The sequence below is a fragment of the Moschus berezovskii genome, chromosome 24 (assembly GCF_049115385.1).
Source record: "Moschus berezovskii isolate FMDL1 chromosome 24, NW_MosBer_1.0, whole genome shotgun sequence".
In the NCBI taxonomy this organism is placed as follows: Eukaryota; Metazoa; Chordata; class Mammalia; order Artiodactyla; family Moschidae; genus Moschus; species Moschus berezovskii.
In genome coordinates, this window is record NC_142483.1 from 57,523,293 (window position 1) to 57,543,634 (window position 20,342).

Genomic DNA, 20,342 nt, shown 5'->3' on the forward strand with positions numbered 1-20,342 from the left:
CTGAGTAGGTCTATGGTTCACTGTAATTTTCAAGTCAGAATCAAGTTTTTGCCATTGACCAATCCGGCAACTGCTTAAGAAAAAAACAACTTGGAAACTATATATATATATATATATATATATATATATCTCCTTTGGTGGTTTGTAAGGCTGAGCAAAAATAGCAAAATGCTATCCAGATGCCCAACATGGTAGTAAATTTGTATTAGCACTAATTTTGTTTCTGGATTTCAAAATACAAGACACTGGAAAGGAAACAGCAATATGATATTATGTAAAAATAATTTGGTATGCCATAATCCTAACATCCAAACTCTACCATTATTACCTAGAGGAGATATGAAAATATAACACCGTCTGCCTACTCTATTTATTTTCCTCCTACTGTCCAGCTGCATTATTCCCATGGTATACATAACACCCTTGAGAAGGTTTTCTGTAGGTTAAGGTATAAGGTATAAATCTAACTACAAATTTCAAGGAGAAAACTGACTTTTATTTCTTCATTCTTAAATATTCAAATTTTTAGACAGCCACAGAGAAAACTCACTTTTTGGTGATTTGATACATGGAGGCAAATGTAGCTATTTTTTCAGTGTCTGTGACTCCCCCCTCTCAAATTCATGTGTTGAAATGCTAATACCCTATATGACATTTCTGGGGGGACAGTGTGTGTGGGCTGGTTGGCATTTTGGAAAGTGCTTTGGTCAAGAGGGTGGTGGCCTCCTGAATAGGATTACTGCCCTTATGAAAGAGATCCCTGGGGGCTCCCTAGCCTCTTCTACACAGTCTGTGAACCAGGCTAGAGCACCCATCAGAGTGAGAATGTGCTGCTGCCTTGATCTTGGAACTCCTAGGCTCCAGAACTGTGAGAAATTAATTTATATTTTTTATCAGCCACCAACTCTGTGGTTTCTGTTATAGCAGCCCAAGTGGACTGAGCAAGAGCTATGGATAAGTGCATACTATGAATTGTAAAGAAAAAGCAGAAGCAGAGATCATGCTTTAGCAAAATGAGTATAGTGAAAACCTGTAATGTCCTCAATTATTTCCCTGCAATGTCAATTATGATTTCTAGAGATATAGTGTAGGATTTGCATGGAGATGCTTATAAAATTGCTTTTAGCACACAGTAAATCTCACTCTTGATGAAAGTGAAAGAGGAGAGTGAAAAGGTTGGTTTGAAGCTCAACATTCAGAAAACAAAGATCATGGCATCTGGTCCCATCACTTCCTGGGAAATAGATGGAAAAACAGTGGAAACAGTGTCAGACTTTGTTTTTTTGGGCTCCAAAATCACTGCAGATGCTGATTGCAGCCATGAAATTAAAAGACGCTTGCTCCTTGGAAGGAAAGTTATGACCAACCTTGATAGTATATTAAAAATCAGAGACATTACTTTGCCACCCAAGGTCCGTCTAGTCAAGGCAATGGTTTTTCCCGTGGTCATGTATGGATGTGAGAGTTGGACTGTGAAGCAGGTTGATCGCCGAAGAATCGATGCTTTTGAACTGTGGTGTTGGAGAAGACTCTTGAGAGTCCCTTATACTGCAAGGAGATCCAACCAGTCCATTCTAAAGGAGATCAGTCCTGGATGTTCATTGGAGGGACTGATGCTAAAGCTGAAACTGCAATACTTTGGCCACCTCATGCGACGAGTTGACTCACTGGAAAAGACTCTGATGCTGGGAAAGGTTGGGGGCGGGAGGAGAAGGGGACGACGGAGAATGAGATGGCTGGATGGCATCACCGACTCTGTGGACATGAGTTTGAGTGTACTCCGGGAGTTGGTGATGGACAGGGAGGCCTGGCGTGCTGTGATTCATGGGGTCGCGGAGAGTCGGACACGACTGAGCGACTGAACTGAACTGAACTGAAATCTCACTGGAATAAAAATTAAAACAGTTGTGCCAGTTATTCATAAGAAAATATATATTGTCATTAGAAACTACATAAAGTGAAAGTGTTAGTTATTCGGTTGTGTCCGACTCTTTGTGACCACAAGGACGGAAGCCTGCCAGGCTCCTCTGTCCATGGGATTCTCCAGGCAAAAATACTGGAGTGGGTTGTCATTTGCCTCTCCAGGGGATCTTCCCAACCCAAGGATCAAAGCGGGGTCTCTTGCATTGCAGGCAGATTAGCATCTGAGCCACCTCAGATTAGCATCTGAAGCTTTCCTAAGCCTCAGAAACTACATAAGGTGTTGAGAAATCAGCAGAAGAGGAAAATCCACAGGTTTGCTCTCATATCGTCCAAAGAAAACCTCCTAAATTCAATGCTGGGAAGAATGTACATAAAGATACATTCCTTGCATATTAAGTTTTGTTGTTGCTGTTTAGTTGTGAAGTCATATCCAACTCTGACCCCACGGACTGTAGCCCACCTGATTCCTCTGTCCATGAGGTTTCCCAGGCAGGAATACTGAAGTGTGTTGCCATTTCCTCTTCCAGGGAACTTTTCTGACCCAGGGATTGAACCTGTGTCTCCTGCATTGACAGGCGGGTTCTTTACCACTGAGCCACCAGGCAAGTATTAAGTTTTACACATCCATTAATCTCATTTTAGAGAAATTATCATCCAGTGTCTTTAAAACGAGCAAAGATCCACTTAGTCATGTCCCCTGGCTTTTGGAACGGAACATACTATTTACAACACTGAGCATTTTCAAAGGCATGACAGAATCCTTTTAATAATTATCATAAAAAATCCTAGCCACACTCCACAAAGGAAGAATTCTCAAACCCCAAGGTACTCAGGTGCCCAAGTGCCTAGCAGCTCTCAGTCTCAAAATGAAAGAGAATTCAAAGACTTGTATTATGTCAATTAGAAAAGAAAACTTGTCATCATAAACCAACAAGTTTTAAATAACTATGAGCATATTCAGTTGCAAACATTAAGACCTTTTTCTATTTTTCTTAGTCTCTTCTCCCACCAAGATTGTTAAGGAAGTTTATTAGCAAGAAAACAAGAAATAATGCAGAACAAAGGTAATTTCATGAAAAATCAAAATTTTGATTTCTCATATTGAGTGAATTCTCATACTGTTAATTGATCAACAGTCTTGGGAGACTTGCTAAGTCTTTGGAGCGCAGTGCCTACATTCATGCAAAACTTTGCTGGTGTGGAATTTCACTCTCCTGGAATGATACTGGGGAAAACCTTATCACAGCACATGTCCAGGGTCTGAACTGAAGCAGCTCCATAGCAAGGGGACACCAAGCGGAACAGGAGCAGGAAAGCACCTTATCTAAGGGCTAATCTTTCCCAAGGAGGTATTGTGAACAGACTTCCCTTCCTACTTGCTTGCTCTTCTGGGTGCTGTGCACATGGCTGTGTCTGTATCTGTTGCTCTTCCCTGGGGCTGACACGTTTTTCTGGTGTCTGTGGGGGGCAGAGGGATATTAGTGAGAATGTTGTTGATGGTCGCTTCTTGCTTTTCATTCCCCCAGTATAAAGAAGCTTTGAAAAGCTAACCTTGCCTCTTCTCTACTGTTTATTTTGCAAAGATCATTAGCAAGTGAAAGGTGCTCAGCAAACAGAACAAAATAGGTTTTCAGATAGACAAATAGTAATTTACAGGGACTAGAAGAAACACGCTCAGACAGGGCTATTCACTGCCAAAAATCTCATTATACATGAATTGATAAGCCACGTGTGATACAGGATATGTGTGATTATTTTGGCTCTGATCAACTTCTGTTCTAGTGGGATGCTGCTATTTGATCTATGGAGGATCACCATGCCTTACTGAGAGAAAGTAATCATCTAAAACTTCTACTTCTATTTATGCAAACGTTACATGGGAATTTGCACCTCTTATTTCCTCTATAATCAAGCAATCAGATCACTCAGCGTTTATAGTGCTTTTTACAATAGTATTTAGAATGCTTCATCTGATACAGACCCTAACAGAGATGAAATGGTGGTACCAAAGTTATATGTGTTTGAAATCAGAAATGTACACAAACAGAGTTTGGCAAGGTGACTCTGCCTGCCTTAGTCACTGCAATGAAAAGCTGTTATCAAGTAGAGCCTTAAGGAATGTGCTCATTGTTTTTCAATATTCTCATTTTTATGTTATCATATATTATTTTAAAATAATTATTTATTCTCTTTACAGGAATAGGTATAATTCATATATAGAAAAGATAATGATTTTCTGGATCACTTCTTCTCTGAGTCAATATCAACTTAACTCCTTTAAAAAATACTCAAGTTCCTGAGCACTGGAGGATAATAGGTCCTCAGATAAGAATAAAATTGAATGTTTTTCTGCTGCCCAATGAGAGGGAATAGACAGCTCAGGAAGAAGAACAGAATGATGGTTTCAGAACCAAATTTAAAACAATGAAACTTCCTCTCATTTTGCTGCCAAGCACCATGTTTCCATATTTGTCAGAAGTGAATCCAAACATATTTTATCAACTTAAGCGATTAAAAAAAATATTGTCTTGCGGAATTTTAAAAAAAGTACTCAAGCATAAGAATCACCAAGAGTGATAATTATAAATTATATTTTAATTACACGGCTGCTGCTAAGTCACTTCAGTTGTGTCCGACTCTGTGTGACCCCATAGACGGAAGCCCACCAGGCTCCCCCGTCCCTGGGACTCTCCAGGCAAGAACACTGGAGTGGGTTGCCATTTCCTTCTCCAATGTGTGAAAGTGAAAAGTGAAAGTGAAGTCGCTCAGTCGTGTCCGACCCTTAGCGACCCCATGGACTGCAGCCTACCAGGCTCCTCCATTCATGGGATTTTCTAGGCAAGAGTACTGGAGTGGCTTGCCACACTATTTTTTATAAATTACAGTTTTCCGATCCGTGCTCTTGAGGATTCAGATTCAGTGGGCCTGGAGTGGAGCTCAAGAATCATTTCCTATCATACATTCAGGTGATGTGCATATGACTAACTCAGCTGCTTTGTCCTACTGGTGATATTCAGAAAGAATTCAAGCATATTCTCTGAATAGCTAATTTCCTCTCTCTTCCCTTTCCCATCCTGCTGTTACTAATTCTCTTGCTATGCAATAAGAATTACTGAATGCCTGCCACATGGCAGTCCTGTACTAGGTATTGGGTGAAGCTGATAGTGAATTTATATCCAACCTTTGCTTCTAGATTGCTCATTGCCATTCTAGGGATGATGAAAATTGATAGCATAATGAAATGCACATGAATCAATAATCTGTTTCTTCAAAATTCTCCCAACTTGAACTGTAGCTATTAGTTAACATAAGGACATTCACCAGCTTGTCTATCCCAGGAGACAGAAGACAAAAAGAAGATGTTGTTCAATGAAAGTCTTACTTTACACTTTGTGAAGGAAACTAGAATCTGTATCTAGCTCCATAAAAAATGAGATGCTTTTTCTAGATTCTTTAAGAGTCGGCAAGATGAAGAAGCATTAGAAATCAGGAAGAAAAATAAAGCACCAAGGTTAGCCAGCTGCTCCCATGCTTTAGTTACCTTCAGGGAGTAGCCATGTACTGCTTTTAGTTTCTGCCTTCCTATCCTTTTCTGTTTCATAAAATAAGAAGCATGCTATTCTGCAAACTACTATGAATTTAATACACAATTGTCACCAGGAATAAGAATGCTCATTCCTTGATTTGAACTTTCAAGCCTATTTCTGGAGGTACAAGTTTTATTAGCATTGTACTAGGAGATACACATTAGTGTCAAATAGAAATAGCCTTAGCAAGTCAACTGGATTTTAAGCCATGTTTCTGATTTAGCCATGTCTCTGTTTAAAAAGTTGGACTGAAAATGGGTAGAGGAGAAAGAATATAATCAAGTATTTTATCTACTGATGATGCAACATGTGACCTCAGCCAAAAGTCAAATTCTTGATAGGAGGAATTTTAAAAATTGACAGACGACACAACCATAGATGGGCTCTCTGTTAGGTGAAATATTTTACAAACCAGGATATTTGAATATAAACTTCATCTTCTAAAAGTAATCAGTTCATTATTAAGACACAACAACTTAACCAATTTTAATAATCTCCATCTGTAAATATCAAATATAAAAGGTTCAAGTGAGGTGACAAGCAGAGACATTACTTTGCCAACAAAGGTCCATCTAGTCAAGGCTATGGTCTTTCCCGTGGTCATGTATGGATGTGAGAGTTGGACTGTGAAGAAAGCTGATCGCCAAAGAATTGATGCTTTTGAACTGTGGTGTTGGAGAAGACTCTTGAGAGTCCCTTGTACCGCAAGGAGATCCAACCAGTCCATTCTGAGGGAGATCGATCCTGGGTGTTCACTGGAAGGACTGATGCTAAAGCTGAAACTGCAATACTTTGGCCACCTCATGCGACGAGTTGACTCACTGGAAAAGACTCTGATGCTGAGAAAGGTTGGGGGCGGGAGAAGAAGGGGACGACCGAAGAAGGGGACGACCGAGAATGAGATGGCTGGATGGTATCACCGACTCTGTGGACATGAGTTTGAGTGAACTCAGGGAGTTGGTGATGGATAGGGAGGCCTGGCGTGCTGTGATTCATGGGGTCACGGAGAGTCGGACACGACTGAGCGACTGAACTGAACTGAGGTGACAAGACCAGTTCAAACTGAGATCTTTTTTCACAGAAAGAATATATTTTTGTATAACTACTCAGGGCAAGGAGGCCTGTTTATATTTATTATTCCCAATAATTCTTTCAGACAAGTTTTACAGATGAGGAGACAGACTTGGAGGAGTTATAGAATTTGCCCTCATTAAAACAGCCAGTAGATAGAGGAATATGAACCCCACTCTGCTGGGCTATAAAATCTACATACTTTGCACTCTGAATTCTGTCAAGTCTTCAGAAAAAGACAGTTCTCATCATTAAGGTGTGAATTCCTTATTTCATCAGTTCTAAAATGCAAATTTTTATTTCATATTTTAATGACTCTAAAATTAGGATCCTTCTTAAAGTAGCTGTCAGCCATATATAATCAGGATGCAACCATATTTGCCCACATGTGAACTTCAAAAGGCCTGGGAATGGTGATTCAGAGGAAAACCTCAGACATCAGTGGAGCATCCTTCTAAGCAATGCTATGCCACCAATGCTCTTGATGGCATACAAGGGCATGCTTTGTGGGGAAAGACATGGGATATGACAATTCTTAGCCATAAAATTAATCGGAATTAGATCGAACTGTGAACAACTGTTTAGAACTTAAGTAGTTTATCGTATTTTCTTTTTTATGGGTGCAGAAGAATAATTTTTTAAACTCTCTACTTAAATAAGTCTAAAGAGTTATATGAAAATGATCTATAAGATTGTGTTGTCAGCTGAAAAGATAATGTGTTTTCTTGTGGTATATGAAATAATGATCTCTATTAAAGTAGATGAAATACCTGAATCAGACCCTTTAAATTCTTAAATCCAGGGGATTTAGGGGAAGATGCTAGTGCATTTGTTTAAGTTCTCGGTAACCTCTGATGGTTGGGATGTAGAAGTATCAGCTCCCTAGAGAGACCACAGGCCCCTCCCTAATTCATCCCCACTGAGGTCACATCTGAAAGGCAAGGAGACACCAGCCTGAGTCCTGTGCAAGGAAGGCCTCAATCCCTCCCTTTCTCCGGGGAGAAATGTTCCAGTTGCATTGATATCAACTGTGGACCTCAGCCCATTTTTAAAAATTGTTGTTTTGATAAAAAATATGGACTCATGGAACAGCTGAGGCAGCCCGTGCATTTCATTTGGCTGGTGAGCATTAATGAAACAACTACAATTGAGCTATGCTGAGTTCCCTCACAAAATATGTGGTTTTTTTTTTTTTTTTGGATACTCTCTGAACTCCCTTTTATTTTTTTTTGTTTTGTTTTTTGTTTTTTTTTAGGTAATTAATTTATTTTTTATTGGAGGCAAATTATTTTACAGTATTATATTGGTTGGTTTTGCCATACATTGATATGAATTTGCCCTGGGTTTACATAAGTTCCCCCTCCTGAACCCCCCTCCCACCTCCCTCCTCCCTTTATCCTCCCTCTGGGTCATCCCCGCATGCCAGCCCCGAGCATCCTATAACATGCATTGACCCTGAACTAGTGATTCGTTTCACATATGACAACATACGTGTTTCAATGCCATTCTCCCAAATCATCCCACCCTCACCCTCTCCCATAGAGTCCCAAAGACTGTTCTATACATCTGTGTCTCTTTTGCTGTCTCGTATACAGGGTTATCATTTGCATCTTTCTAAATTCCATATATATGTGTTAGTATAGTGTATTGGTGTTTTTCTTTCTGGCTTACTTCACTCTGTATAATAGGCTCCAGTTTCATCCACCTCATTAGAACTGATTCAAATGTATTCTTTTTAATGGCTGAATAATACTCCATTGTGTATATGTACCAAAGCTTTCTTATCCATTCGTCTGCAGATGGACATCTAGGTTGCTTTCATGTCCTGGCTATTATAAACAGTGCTGCAATGAACATTGGAGTACACGTGTCTCTTTCAATTCTGGTTTCCTCGGTGTGTATGCCCAGGAGTGCGATTGCTGGATCATATGGCAGCTCTATTTCCAATTTTTTGAGGAATCTCCACACTGTTCTCCATAGTGGCTGTACTAGTTTGTATTCCCACCAACAGTGTAAGAGGGTTCCTTTCTCTCCACATCCTCTCCAGCATTTATTGCATGTAGACTTTTGGATAGCAGCCATTCTGACTGGTGTGAAATGGTATCTCATTGTGGTTTTGATTTGCATCTCTCTGATTATGAGGGATGTTGAGCATTTTTTCATGTGTTTGTTAGCCATCTTTATGTCTTCTTTGGAAGACAAAATATGTGTTATTCCTTGAACATCCCTCTGAATCCAGGGCTACTTCCAGGTTCTGTTCTGTTTTATCCAGGGATGGAAAGTGTCTGCTATCAGAGGATGGAGGCTCATGTAACAAGAATGAGTCAGGATTTTGCAGAAGTTGGGTTTCTCTCTGGGAGTATATGGAGAGCTCTGCACACTAACTCCTCAGGAATGTAGTTACCCCTTGCCTCTCTGCCACAGTGTGGGCCTGGCAAGGCATGCCGTGGATGCTGGACAATGCCAGGACCAGCATCCCATTTTCCAGATGAAAAAACAGACTCAGACTAACTGACTCCTCCAGGACTCTTAAGAACTGGCATGGCCAGATTATCTACCTGTCATCTGCCCTTCCTCCCCCTCCCTCTTTTCCTTCTTTCCTTCCCTCCATCCCAAATTCTTTCAACAAGTATGCATCGAGTACCTAAACCAACGGTGAGAAAGAAAAATTCCTGGTCAAAGTAAACTTACAGTCCACACAGGGACATGAAAAAGCACACAGGTAAACATGGCTCAAGGTGGACATACGTGAGCACAATTGAAGAGACAATAACAGATGCTCAGGAAGGCTTCCTGGAGGAGGCAGCATCCCACTCAATCTTTCATGATGAGGGAGGTAAATATCTTATTATCATTTTTTTTTTCAGATAAAAAGGCTGAGATTCAAACAAAAGAAGTGGCAGAACCAGGGTGGCAACCCAGGCTTTTTTATTCTCTAGAATAGCAACGGGGTAGCCAACTCTTTCCTGTGTGTTAGGGACTGTTCTGGTCACTTCGACTGTATTAACATTAAATCCTATTAGTGTTCCCAGTTTACACATAAAGATATTCAGAGATAGATAAGGAGCATCCCCCGGCTCAGGCAGTGGTGAAGCTGCTCAAGCCAGATGCTCTGGCTCCGGGGTCTGTGCCCCTCATCTCAACATCATACCCTTGCTTGAGTCACTGTGCCCCTCCTGATGGCGTTGATTAAACACTGGCATTTACATCCAGGTCTACTGATAGTACAGGTGCTTTGTGTTTTTCACTCCTCATAGTGGTATTACTATTACAATGTTGGTATATTAACATCTTATAGCTCAGGGATTGCCAGACAAGAATGGTCAAAACACCATTCGTAACTAACAGTAAATCTGCCTGACCATTACTTTAGGTAAATACTTATTGTCTAATGGTTTAGATGTAGGTCATCTGCAAGACTCACACTTCAAATTGTATGTCCCATGGACTAATACTTGTTTCCCCTATTATCTCAAGGCGGAGCATTCCCATGAAACCTTTCATAAGCCCAAATGACATAAAACGAAGAAATGATTACCTTAGGAAGACCTTGATATTGATGCACATTATAAATTGAGATAACTCACAGATGCTCAGAGATACAGTTCAAAGCTCTGGCAATTTGATGCTGAGATGCTGAAGGCAGAACTGAAGTAGGAGCTTAGTGGGGCCATTCTCACTGCTGGGAGAAGGTGTGGGGGTGCTGCCTTGGTAAAGACTCCCTGCAAACAAACACTGAAGGGTATTTTCGCTTTTTCAGAAAAGCAAACATCATCTTTGGATTTATCTTGGTTACCCAAAATAAGTATTGACATAGTCCTTTCATAAAAGTGAAATGGCATAAAGAGAATTTTCAAAAAGTGGGGGGGACCTATATTGATGTCTAGGCTTGTGAGAGCATGACCACATTTCGTCAAAATCTAAAGGCTTTTACGTTCAAGCAGAAGTTCCTGACTTTTATGGAGTCTCCTGTGATTTTTACCCTCACATTCTTTCTTCTTGGAACTACAGACAAATTTTCAAGATGGAAGTAAGCTAAGTAGTAGGTTTTTCATTTTTCCAATGACCCTGAAACGCAGAGTTTCCACTGATTTATCTAAGACCAAACAGCTAGCTGATGGCAGGGCTGCTCGGTCTGGATTACTCTGCACACACCAAGGTATTCCATTTAGTTTCCAGATCAGGAAAGCAGCCTAAGTTATCCTTTCCTCTTTACAACCAAATCTTCATGCAGCTAAGCACAGATATACACAGGCTTTCAACACACACACACTATTATGTTTTTAAGGGCTTTCTCTTCATCACTGAAATCTGTAATTCAGTCACTATTTGGAAACAATTCTTTACCAATGACTTGGGTGGGGCACAGGACTATATCTTCATGTAACTCAGCAAATGAACTGCTTTGGTGACCTTCTTAACACCTGGGAGCACATTTGCAGCTTGGGAAAAGTGTGTACTTTGTAGATAAAGCAGAGATTATTGGCCATAGATCACAGAAAGCTGTCAAAGTTGATGAAGGGTTGGGTATATGGAGGCGTCATCAAGAAAACATGTCTTGCATCAAATTGTCTTCCCCAAGGATCAAAGGTTTTGCTTACACTTGTTTTAAGTTGGTTCCATGGGGTCTGTTACAGAAATATCACAAAAATTTTTGGGAAAATAAAAAAGCCTGTGTTTAGCAGTACCACAGTCTTTGTTCAGTGCTGAAAAATTTACACAATTTGTAATTCTGACGGAAGCAGGAAATACATTCTTTTCTGTCAGAAGATAATCATCGTACACTGAGTCTTTTGAGGGAATCAAAATAGTATGTTCATATTTATTTATGTTCATATTTATGCTCCTTTTGTTTTTCAAATGAACTTATCTACAAAATAGAAATAGTCACGGATGTAGAAAACAAATTAATGGTTCAGTTTTCAGTTCAGTCACTCAGTTGTGTGCGACTCTTTGTTACTGGCAGGTAAAAGAAGGATAAATTGGGAGTTTGGGGTTGACATATACACACCTCCGCATACAAAAGAGATAAACAACAAGATCCAACTGTATAGCACAGGGAACTATAGTCAATTATTCTGTGATAATCTATAAGGGAAAAGAATCTGGAAAAGAATGGATATCTGTATGTACATAACTGATTTACTTTGCTGTACAACAGGAAGTTACATAACAATGTAAATCACCCATATCCCCATAACATTTTTGAAAAATTCTTAAGTTTCTAAATGAAATAAGAGATAGAAAATCATCAGAAGCAAAAATGGACGGTGGCCCATCGGGGTTCTCTGCCTGTTATATTATCCCTTTCTCTCACCTCGCTTCTCTTTGCAGTAGTCAAAAAAAGATTTTAAAACAATATTAAAATACAATAAGAGGAAGAGACAAGGAATCTGGCCAATCAAGGCTCTATGTTCAGGGTATTCAAAAGTAACTACCCTCAAGACAATTCCTTTACCAGACATGTCACATAAAAGCATCCGTTAGTTCCAGGAGTGACATCCTTCATCCTCGTTGCTCAGCCCACTCTCCCCCACCCAGCTGTCCATCACACCATTGGCATCTGCAAGCAGGCATTCCATTTTCCAGTAAGATGATGAAGGGCATTTGGGTTATTTTTCCTCTAGTGGGTTTTCATCGTTTTCTCCAGCATACTCCAGCATATGCTTTCTCCACTCGTTTGCTTTGAATATAGCCTTTTAAAAACTGATACTTTTCAGTAATGGAGAAGGTCATTGTGGAAGGAGGGAAAAAGAGAACTGATGTGTATAATGTTCATTCATTCTCTAGTATTCAGTGCCTACTTAAGGGTAATGATTCTATTATACTAGGACCAGCTTAAAATTAAATATATTAAACTAGGATATTAATAATAAACAACTCCCTAAAATAGCAGATTACCCTATTCATCCCCAAGCAACTTTATAGACTAGAGTCTACTTTTTTGTATTTTGGGTATGCTGCATGGCACATAGGATCTAGTTCCCTGACCAGGGATTGAACCCGTGGCCTCTGCATTGGGAGTGCAGAGTCTTAACCACTGGACCACCAGGGAAGTCCGAGGGGTGCTTTTTAACTCCACTTTACACAGGAGGACACTGAAACACAGGGGAAGGAAGTCATTTGCCTAAGTTCTACCGTAAATGTGAAGCTTCTATAGCTGGAATGTGAAAGTGTGTTCTGTCTCCATAATCTATGCTTTACATCACTACACATGGATTCCCTACAATCAACTATATTTGGATAGTACTTATTGTTTACTTAAGATTTAGGGTCTGTCCTAGGCACTTGCTAATTTTTTCACTTTGGATGTTTCTGCGATGTGGGACAGTGAGGTTAACAGGTCAATATCATGGCACACTTCATCTGACAGAAAACTACTCTGCTGCATAATATTTCTGAGTTCCAATATTTAAAGCTTTCTCTCAATACATCTTGATCCATTTATTGTATGAACTGTACCTAGGTTCATATTATGAAACTGATTGCACATGTACACTTTCAACAGTACCACTTTGCCTTCTGAGCTCTGTTCTACCAGCGCACACAGCTCTCCCAAGCGCTGTCATATCATTCTGTGCGCTTCCGTTATGTCACTCAGTTATTACTCTGTGGAATTGCGCTTTATTTGTTAATGTTTTTTAGGTTCTTCTTCTCTTCCTCAGATGTAAACCATCCTCTGTCTTGTTTACCTTATCACCAGTACCTACAGCACAACTCCTAATTCATAATAAACATTCATAGAATAAATGAATACATTCATTGATTTTTTTCCATAGGACATCAGAGGTGGAAGAATATAGAGGTGATCAGTTTCTTTCACTTTATGAATGAAGGAACTACATTCTGGTAATAAAGAGCACGAAAGCCATAACTTAGTTTTTATCTCTAGGGTATTCTACAGTGCCTGGTACAAGACAAGTGTTCCATAAATGTATTTACATTTCACTACAGAAGCAGAAGATATTAAGAAGAGATGGCAAGAATACACAGAAGAACTGTACAAAAAAGATCTTCACGATGAAGATAATCACGATGGCGTGATCACACACCTGGAACAACTTGGAATGTGAAGTCAAGTGGGCCTTAGAGAGCATCACGACGAACAAAGCTAGTGGAGGTGATGGAATTCCAATTGAGCTATTTCAAATCCTGAAAGATGATGCTGTGAAAGTGCTGCACTCAATATGCCAGCAAATTTGGTAAACTCAGCAATGGCCACAGGACTGGAAAAGGTCAGTCTTCATTCCAATCCCAAAGAAAGGCAATGCCAAAGAATGCTCAAACTACTGCACAATTGCACTCATCTCACACGCTAGTAAAGTCATGCTCAAAATTCTCCAAGCTAGGCTTCAGCAATATGTGAATCGTGAACTTCCAGATGTTCAAGCAGGTTTTAGAAAAGGCAGAGGCACCAGAGATCAAATTGCCAACATCCGCTGGATTATGGAGAAAGCAAGAGAGTTCCAGAAAAACATTTATTTCTGCTTCATTGACTATGCCAAAGCCTTTGACTGTGTGGATCACAATAAACTGTGGAAAATTCTGAAAGAGATGGGAATCCCAGACCACCTGACCTGCCTCTTGAGAAACCTGTATGCAGGTCAGGAAGCAACAGTCAGAACTGTACATGGAACAACAGACTGGTTCCAAATAGGAAAAGGAGTACGTCAAGGTTGTATATTGTCACCTTGCTTATTTAACTTATATGCAGAGTACATCATGAGGAACGCTGGGCTGGAAGAAGCACAAGCTAAAATCAAGATTGCCGGGAGAAATATCAATAACCTCAGATATGCAGATGACACCACCCTTATGGCAGAAAGTGAAGAGGAACTCAAAGGCCTCTTGATGAAAGTAAAAGAGAGAGTGAAAAGGTTGGCTTGAAGCTCAACATTCAGAAAACGAAGATCATGGCATCTGGTCATGTCACTTCATGGGAAATAGATGGGGAAACAGTGGAAACAGTGTCAGACTTTATTATTTTTGGGCTCCAAAATCACTGCAGATGCTGATTGCAGCCATGAAATTAAAATATGCTTACTCCTTGGAAGGAAAGTTATGACCAGCCTAGATAGCATATTAAAAAGCAGAGACATTACTTTGCCAACCAAGGTCCGTCTAGTCAAGGCTATGGTTTTTCCTGTGGTCATGGATGGATGTGAGAATTGGACTGTGAAGAAAGCAGATCACCGAAGAACTGATGCTTTTGAACTGTGGTGCTGGAGAAGACTCTTGAGAGTCCCTTGGACTGCAAGGAGATCCAACCAGTCCATTCTAAAGGAGATCAATCCTGGGTGTTCATTGGAAGGACTTATGCTAAAGCTGAAACTCCAATACTTTGGCCACCTCATGCGACGAGTTGACTCATTGGAAAAGACTCTGATGCTGGAAGTGATTGGGGGTAGGAGGAGACGGGGACGACAGAGAATGAGGTGGCTGGATGGCACCACCGACTCTATGGCCATGAGTTTGAGTGAACTCCGGGAGTTGATGATGGACAGGGAGGCCTTTCGTGATGTGGTTCATGGGGTCGCAAAGAGTCGGACATGACTGAGCGACTGAACTGAACTTATGATAAAGTCAGAGCTAAATTAAGGGTCTCAACTTCAAAACTGGAACTAATTCCATAAGCTATATTTTCTATTTTTCACAGGTACATGGTGGTTTTACAATTAGGATTTTCCTCTGTTATCTGAGGGATTTTCTTCCTTTCTTTTAAAAATGGCACAGGGCATACTTTTTACTGCCACAACAAAGTTGAATGCTTGAACCAGGCAACCTTAATCTCAGCCAACACAAATATTGTCTTCACTCCAGAACTTGATAGTAAGTTGCCAGAGACTTTTCTCATAGGTTATAGTTTGTCCTTCTCAATAAATGGAGATAAAATGCTAGTCAAATTTACTAAAGAGTTTAATACAAAACACTGTAGACTTTTTATAGATACAACCTCTATCCTCTGTGTTTATTATTTTACTAATGATGTGTGTGCATGCTCAGTCTCCTCTGACTCTTTGCGACCCAACAAATTTACCCGTCAGGCTCTTCTGTCCATGGGATTTCCCAGGCACAAACACTAGAGTGGACTGCCATTTCATCCTCCAGGGGATCTTTGTGACTGTGGGATTGAACCTGGTTCTCCTTCGTTGCAGGTAGATTCTTTACCACTGAGCCAACTGGGAAGCCCTTAGTAACGACAAAGATCATCAGAATGAATCTGCAGCCTGAAGACAGTCAGGAGTCCCTATCTTTCCCATTGATCTGTGAACATCCTTCTCCTTTTTTCTTTTCTTCAAATTTTCCCCAGTTTGTTTATTTAAGTGTGTGTGTGTGTGTGTACGCGTGTGCATGCACACATGAGTGTGCATGTGTGCATGCACACTCAGTCATATTCAACTCTTTGCAACCCCATGGACTGTAGCCCACCAGGCTCCTCTTTCCATGGAATTTCCCATGCAAGAATATTGGAACGGGTTGCCATTTTATCCTCCATGGGGTCTTCCTAACCCAGGGATTGAACCCATGTCTCCTGCGTCTTCTGCATTGGCAAGCGGATTCTTTACCACTGTGCCGCTATTTATTTTTATAGGAGCGAAACTGCTTTACAGTGTTGTGTTAGTCTCTGCTGTACAACGACGTGAATCAGCTGTATGCATACGTACATCCCCTCGTTCTTGTGCCTTCTGCGCCACCATTCCACCCCTCCAGGTCATTGCAGAGCACCGAGCTGAGCTCCCTGTGCCACACAGCAGCTTCCCCCAGCTGTCTGTTTTACACACGGTAGTGTAGAAATGTCAGTGCTGCTATCCCAGTTCATGCCACCTGCCCCTCCCACCTCTGTGCACATGCTTCTGAAATGGAGACATTTAAATTTTTTAAAGTTCAGCATTTATAACTACACAAGTATGTACAGATTTATGTTTCCATTCCAGCCTCTTCAATGATTTTGGAGTGGGAAAGAGTTTAAAATTCTATGTGACAGATCAGTTGCATTTAAGGAGATAGAATTAACATGTTCTCTCTCACCAATAGAAGCATAAAGAAGCACGCGTTTGGAGCAAGAAAACATGAATACAGAACCCAGAGGGCTTACGAGGATAAGGACCAGACTTCAGGGATGCAACACTAGCCTGACTCTCATGTGGGCCGGCATCTTCCAGCAGCCATACCAGCTGTGGGTCCAGGGCTATGTTTGGGAGGCACTGGAGGGAGCACTTCACTTAACAACAATCACTATTACATTTCTTAGACTTAATAGATACATTCAAACATTTAACAAATTGACTTGTGTTTTACCAATATTTAAAATAATAGTAATACTGAACTAATTTGTTCATCACATTATTTCAGTTATGAATAAAACCACCTAATGCAATTCCCTAAAACAGTGACCTTTTTAAAAAGGGTAAACTGGTGGCTTTACATTACAGAGATTAGCACCTCAAAATAGCCAAGGATTGGCTCCTAGAATGACCTGTTAACAAACATCTCTAGGAAGAAAGTTAATAAAGACCATTATTCCCCCTAAATGAAAGTCCTTTTAAGAATGCTAAGGTTTACCTACAAGTTTGTCAAAAAAACTTCTAATTTAGTCTCACTTTGCATTTCCATAAGCAGATATGGAAATCTAGTACACAAAGATATTATACTTAAAATTTTTTCTGCTAACTGACTTTTTAACAGCATTTATATAGTAAGCAGGCCACCTTGGTTAGAAAGCAACTGCCTGTGGGACTCCCCTGGTGGTCCAGTGGTTAAGAAGCAACCTGCCAATGCAGAGGACATGGGTTTGATCCCTGGTCCCGTAAGATGCCACATGCTGCGGGGCAATGAAGCCTACATGCCCCACCTTCTGAGCCTGCGCTAGAGCCCACGCTCTGCAACAAGAGAAGCCACTGTGGCTGGAGAGGAGGCCCCGCTCGCCACGACTAGAGGATGCCTGCAGCAGCAAAGAGCCCAAACAGCCAGACATAAATTAACAGGCAAAAGAAGAAAACGAAATTAAAAAAGAACCACAGCCTATGTCACATGAGCTTTATCCAAGTGAAAGCCTCTAAAACTGTTGTTACTATGACTTAAGTTTACTGGTGACACGAGTCTGGCTTTGGTGGAAAGTGAGATATAAGCTGTGAATTTGGACATATGAAAGAGATATCATTCGTAGCAAAAGTAAAAACTTTTCCAAAAATAATACGAAGAAGTATTTGGGAAATAGCCAATTGCATTAAATAGGTAATTCAAAATGCATGAAACATTCGCTTTATATGCTAGAATTCTTAATAAGGGGCATATACAGGAATATCAACAAAAATAAGAAGGATGGCATGCAAATCTAACTTCTGAAGCGCCCAGTTTAGGAAACAGAATTTCATGGTGGGTGAAAAAGTTATAAAATTTAGTCTTGCCATTGGCATACTCAACATTTTCATTTGTTTTTTTGAACTGTGAAATCTCTCTTCACCATAATTCACTCTTATTTAACTCCCAGAAAACTTTTCTCAGGGTTCCAAGCATACGTAAGTTTATTATCCTGTGCTCAGCTTTCATTTTCTAAGATCCAGGATTCATGGGCTTTTAGTGAATACAACTCAATATACCACGGTTTCTTGGGAAGTTAAAATATTCAATAGATGATCCTTGAGAAGGCAAGAATAAACAGCCTCAAGCGCCAAAACACTTCACTGGACCAGAACACACTACATTCAGCAATGTGGCCTTAAGTTGGACACATAATCCAGAGGTGTGTGAAAGGTGGTATCAAACATTAAACTTTGCTTTGTTAATAACATCATCCAGAAGATTTACCAAATCTTCTAACATGGAAATTTTGGAGTTTTCAAGTGAATCAAGTGAGTTGTATTAACAATCTATTGACAGACATTAATTTGAGCAATGTGCCCAGTGAAAGGACGAATACACTGCAGACTGATAAGATGAGAAACTGGCCCAGGTCAGCAGAGAGGTTCTTTCATCATTCCCTGCTTTCTCCACTGCCACATTGCCCATCTGGTCTTCATAAAGTTCTCTTACTATATGCCTCCATCTATACCAGCAGGGGCCCCAAAGAAATGAACAACATGGTCCTCACTATCATAAAGTGACAATATCATGGCTGTCATTGAGACTGTAAGTGATTTACAACTCCTCAGTCCTAATCAGTACATCACAATTTTTGGCGGGAGATTTTTTTCTCTTCTAAAAACTGTTTCTATACTCTCGCCTCCCTATCCTTTTCAAAGTATAATAATAAAAAAAAATTACATGTGCATTTTCCTTCTTACATGCCTTCCCACACACTTTACAAGAAGATCTGAAAAAGTTTTCTCATAATTCTTTCCCTATCTAATTTTCTCTGGGCTTGAAAAGAATCACCACTCTTCTAGCAGATGCTGCTCTAATATTTGTTGCCGTTGTGATGTTCTTGCCGGGATGAGAGAGAAAGAAAGGAAGTTCAAGTAGCATTCAGTTGCTGGATACAGACGACAATGGTAGGTATTCTCTACAACTATTGTGGTATTTAAAAATGCTTGGTGAGTTATCTGATGTTCCTGACAGAAATCTCTAGAAACCAACATGTTTTTGGTAACATTATGGATCTCAGGAAAAGAAGACTTCATTTTACATCTAAAAGTTGACTTTTTGCACTAGAGCATCTTAGATGTTTCATCATCATACCGTCACCAGTTCCTTATCACCAAGGACCTATCAAGAAATGACAAGGTGGGGAAACTTGGGCTTAGGCCCGTGTTTCTTAAAATGTATTTAATTTCCTAAATTTCTAATACATTTATATACTAGAAACCAACACTATTCTGTAAAGCAATTGTCTTTCAATTAAGAACACACCCAGGGCAGATTCATGTCAATGTATAGCAAAACCAATACAATAATGTAAAGTAATTAGCCTCCAATTAAAATAAATAAATTTTAAAAAATAATAATAAAATAAAATTAACAATAAAGGATGTTATATGGTGTAAACTAACACAACACTGTAAATCAACCATAATAATAATAAAAAAAAAGAGTAATAGGAGATATTCTGAGTAAAGTCCTCCACTCTCATCTCCCATCTCTCTACCCCAAAACACGTTGGAGGCAGTCTTAGATCATCATACAAGAAAAGGTATATCTTGCCTTTTCTAACATAAAAGAGTGGCTTGTATTATTTAACACACACACAACTATCCCCTGAATAGAAAACAGCACATATCAGTGACCCAGAAGCACCTGTGCTTCTTCCTACTTATCACCCTCCACCCAGAGGCGGCACTCACTCTGTCATGATCATTGCTCAGTGTTGGCTCTTTTCCAGCTTCACATATACAGAAATCATAATGGGTGTTCTTTTTTGTGTCTGACTTGTTATAACAACATGTATGATCTCATTTAATTCTTAAACCAACCCTACAACACAAACAATATCATTCCTATTTTACAAATCACAGAAATGATGTTCAACAAAGTTGAGAGAGGGGCCGTGTCATGACACCAAGTATTAGAGCTGGCTCTGAAACTGGGTCTCCCCAGCACTAAAATAAGGCAGCACAGTCATAAGAAAACATTCTTTCTCCTTCAGCCCTTCAGTTTTGGATACCACTACAACAGTCATGGGTGACCTGGACGCGGTCTCCCCTGACCTCCTACCTTCCTCATTCCCACCATCTACCCATCTTTCCATCCACTTTGCCATACCCTTTTTCCACTCTCAGACAGGCACTGCAGGGAGAATGAAAATGACTTTACTCCTGACATATC

At 40.1% G+C, this 20,342-nt stretch overlaps 1 protein-coding gene and 1 non-coding gene across 8 annotated transcripts in view; both read right to left on the reverse strand.

Annotated features, from left to right (window-relative positions):
* The window catches only part of RBMS3 (RNA binding motif single stranded interacting protein 3), an 841,063-nt gene that overhangs the window by 432,132 nt on the left and 388,589 nt on the right, over window positions 1–20,342 (reverse strand). The window lies entirely within an intron of this gene.
* On the reverse strand, window positions 12,564–12,636 carry TRNAG-CCC (transfer RNA glycine (anticodon CCC)). The gene has a single exon. It is a non-coding gene; the product is annotated as a tRNA-Gly (tRNA).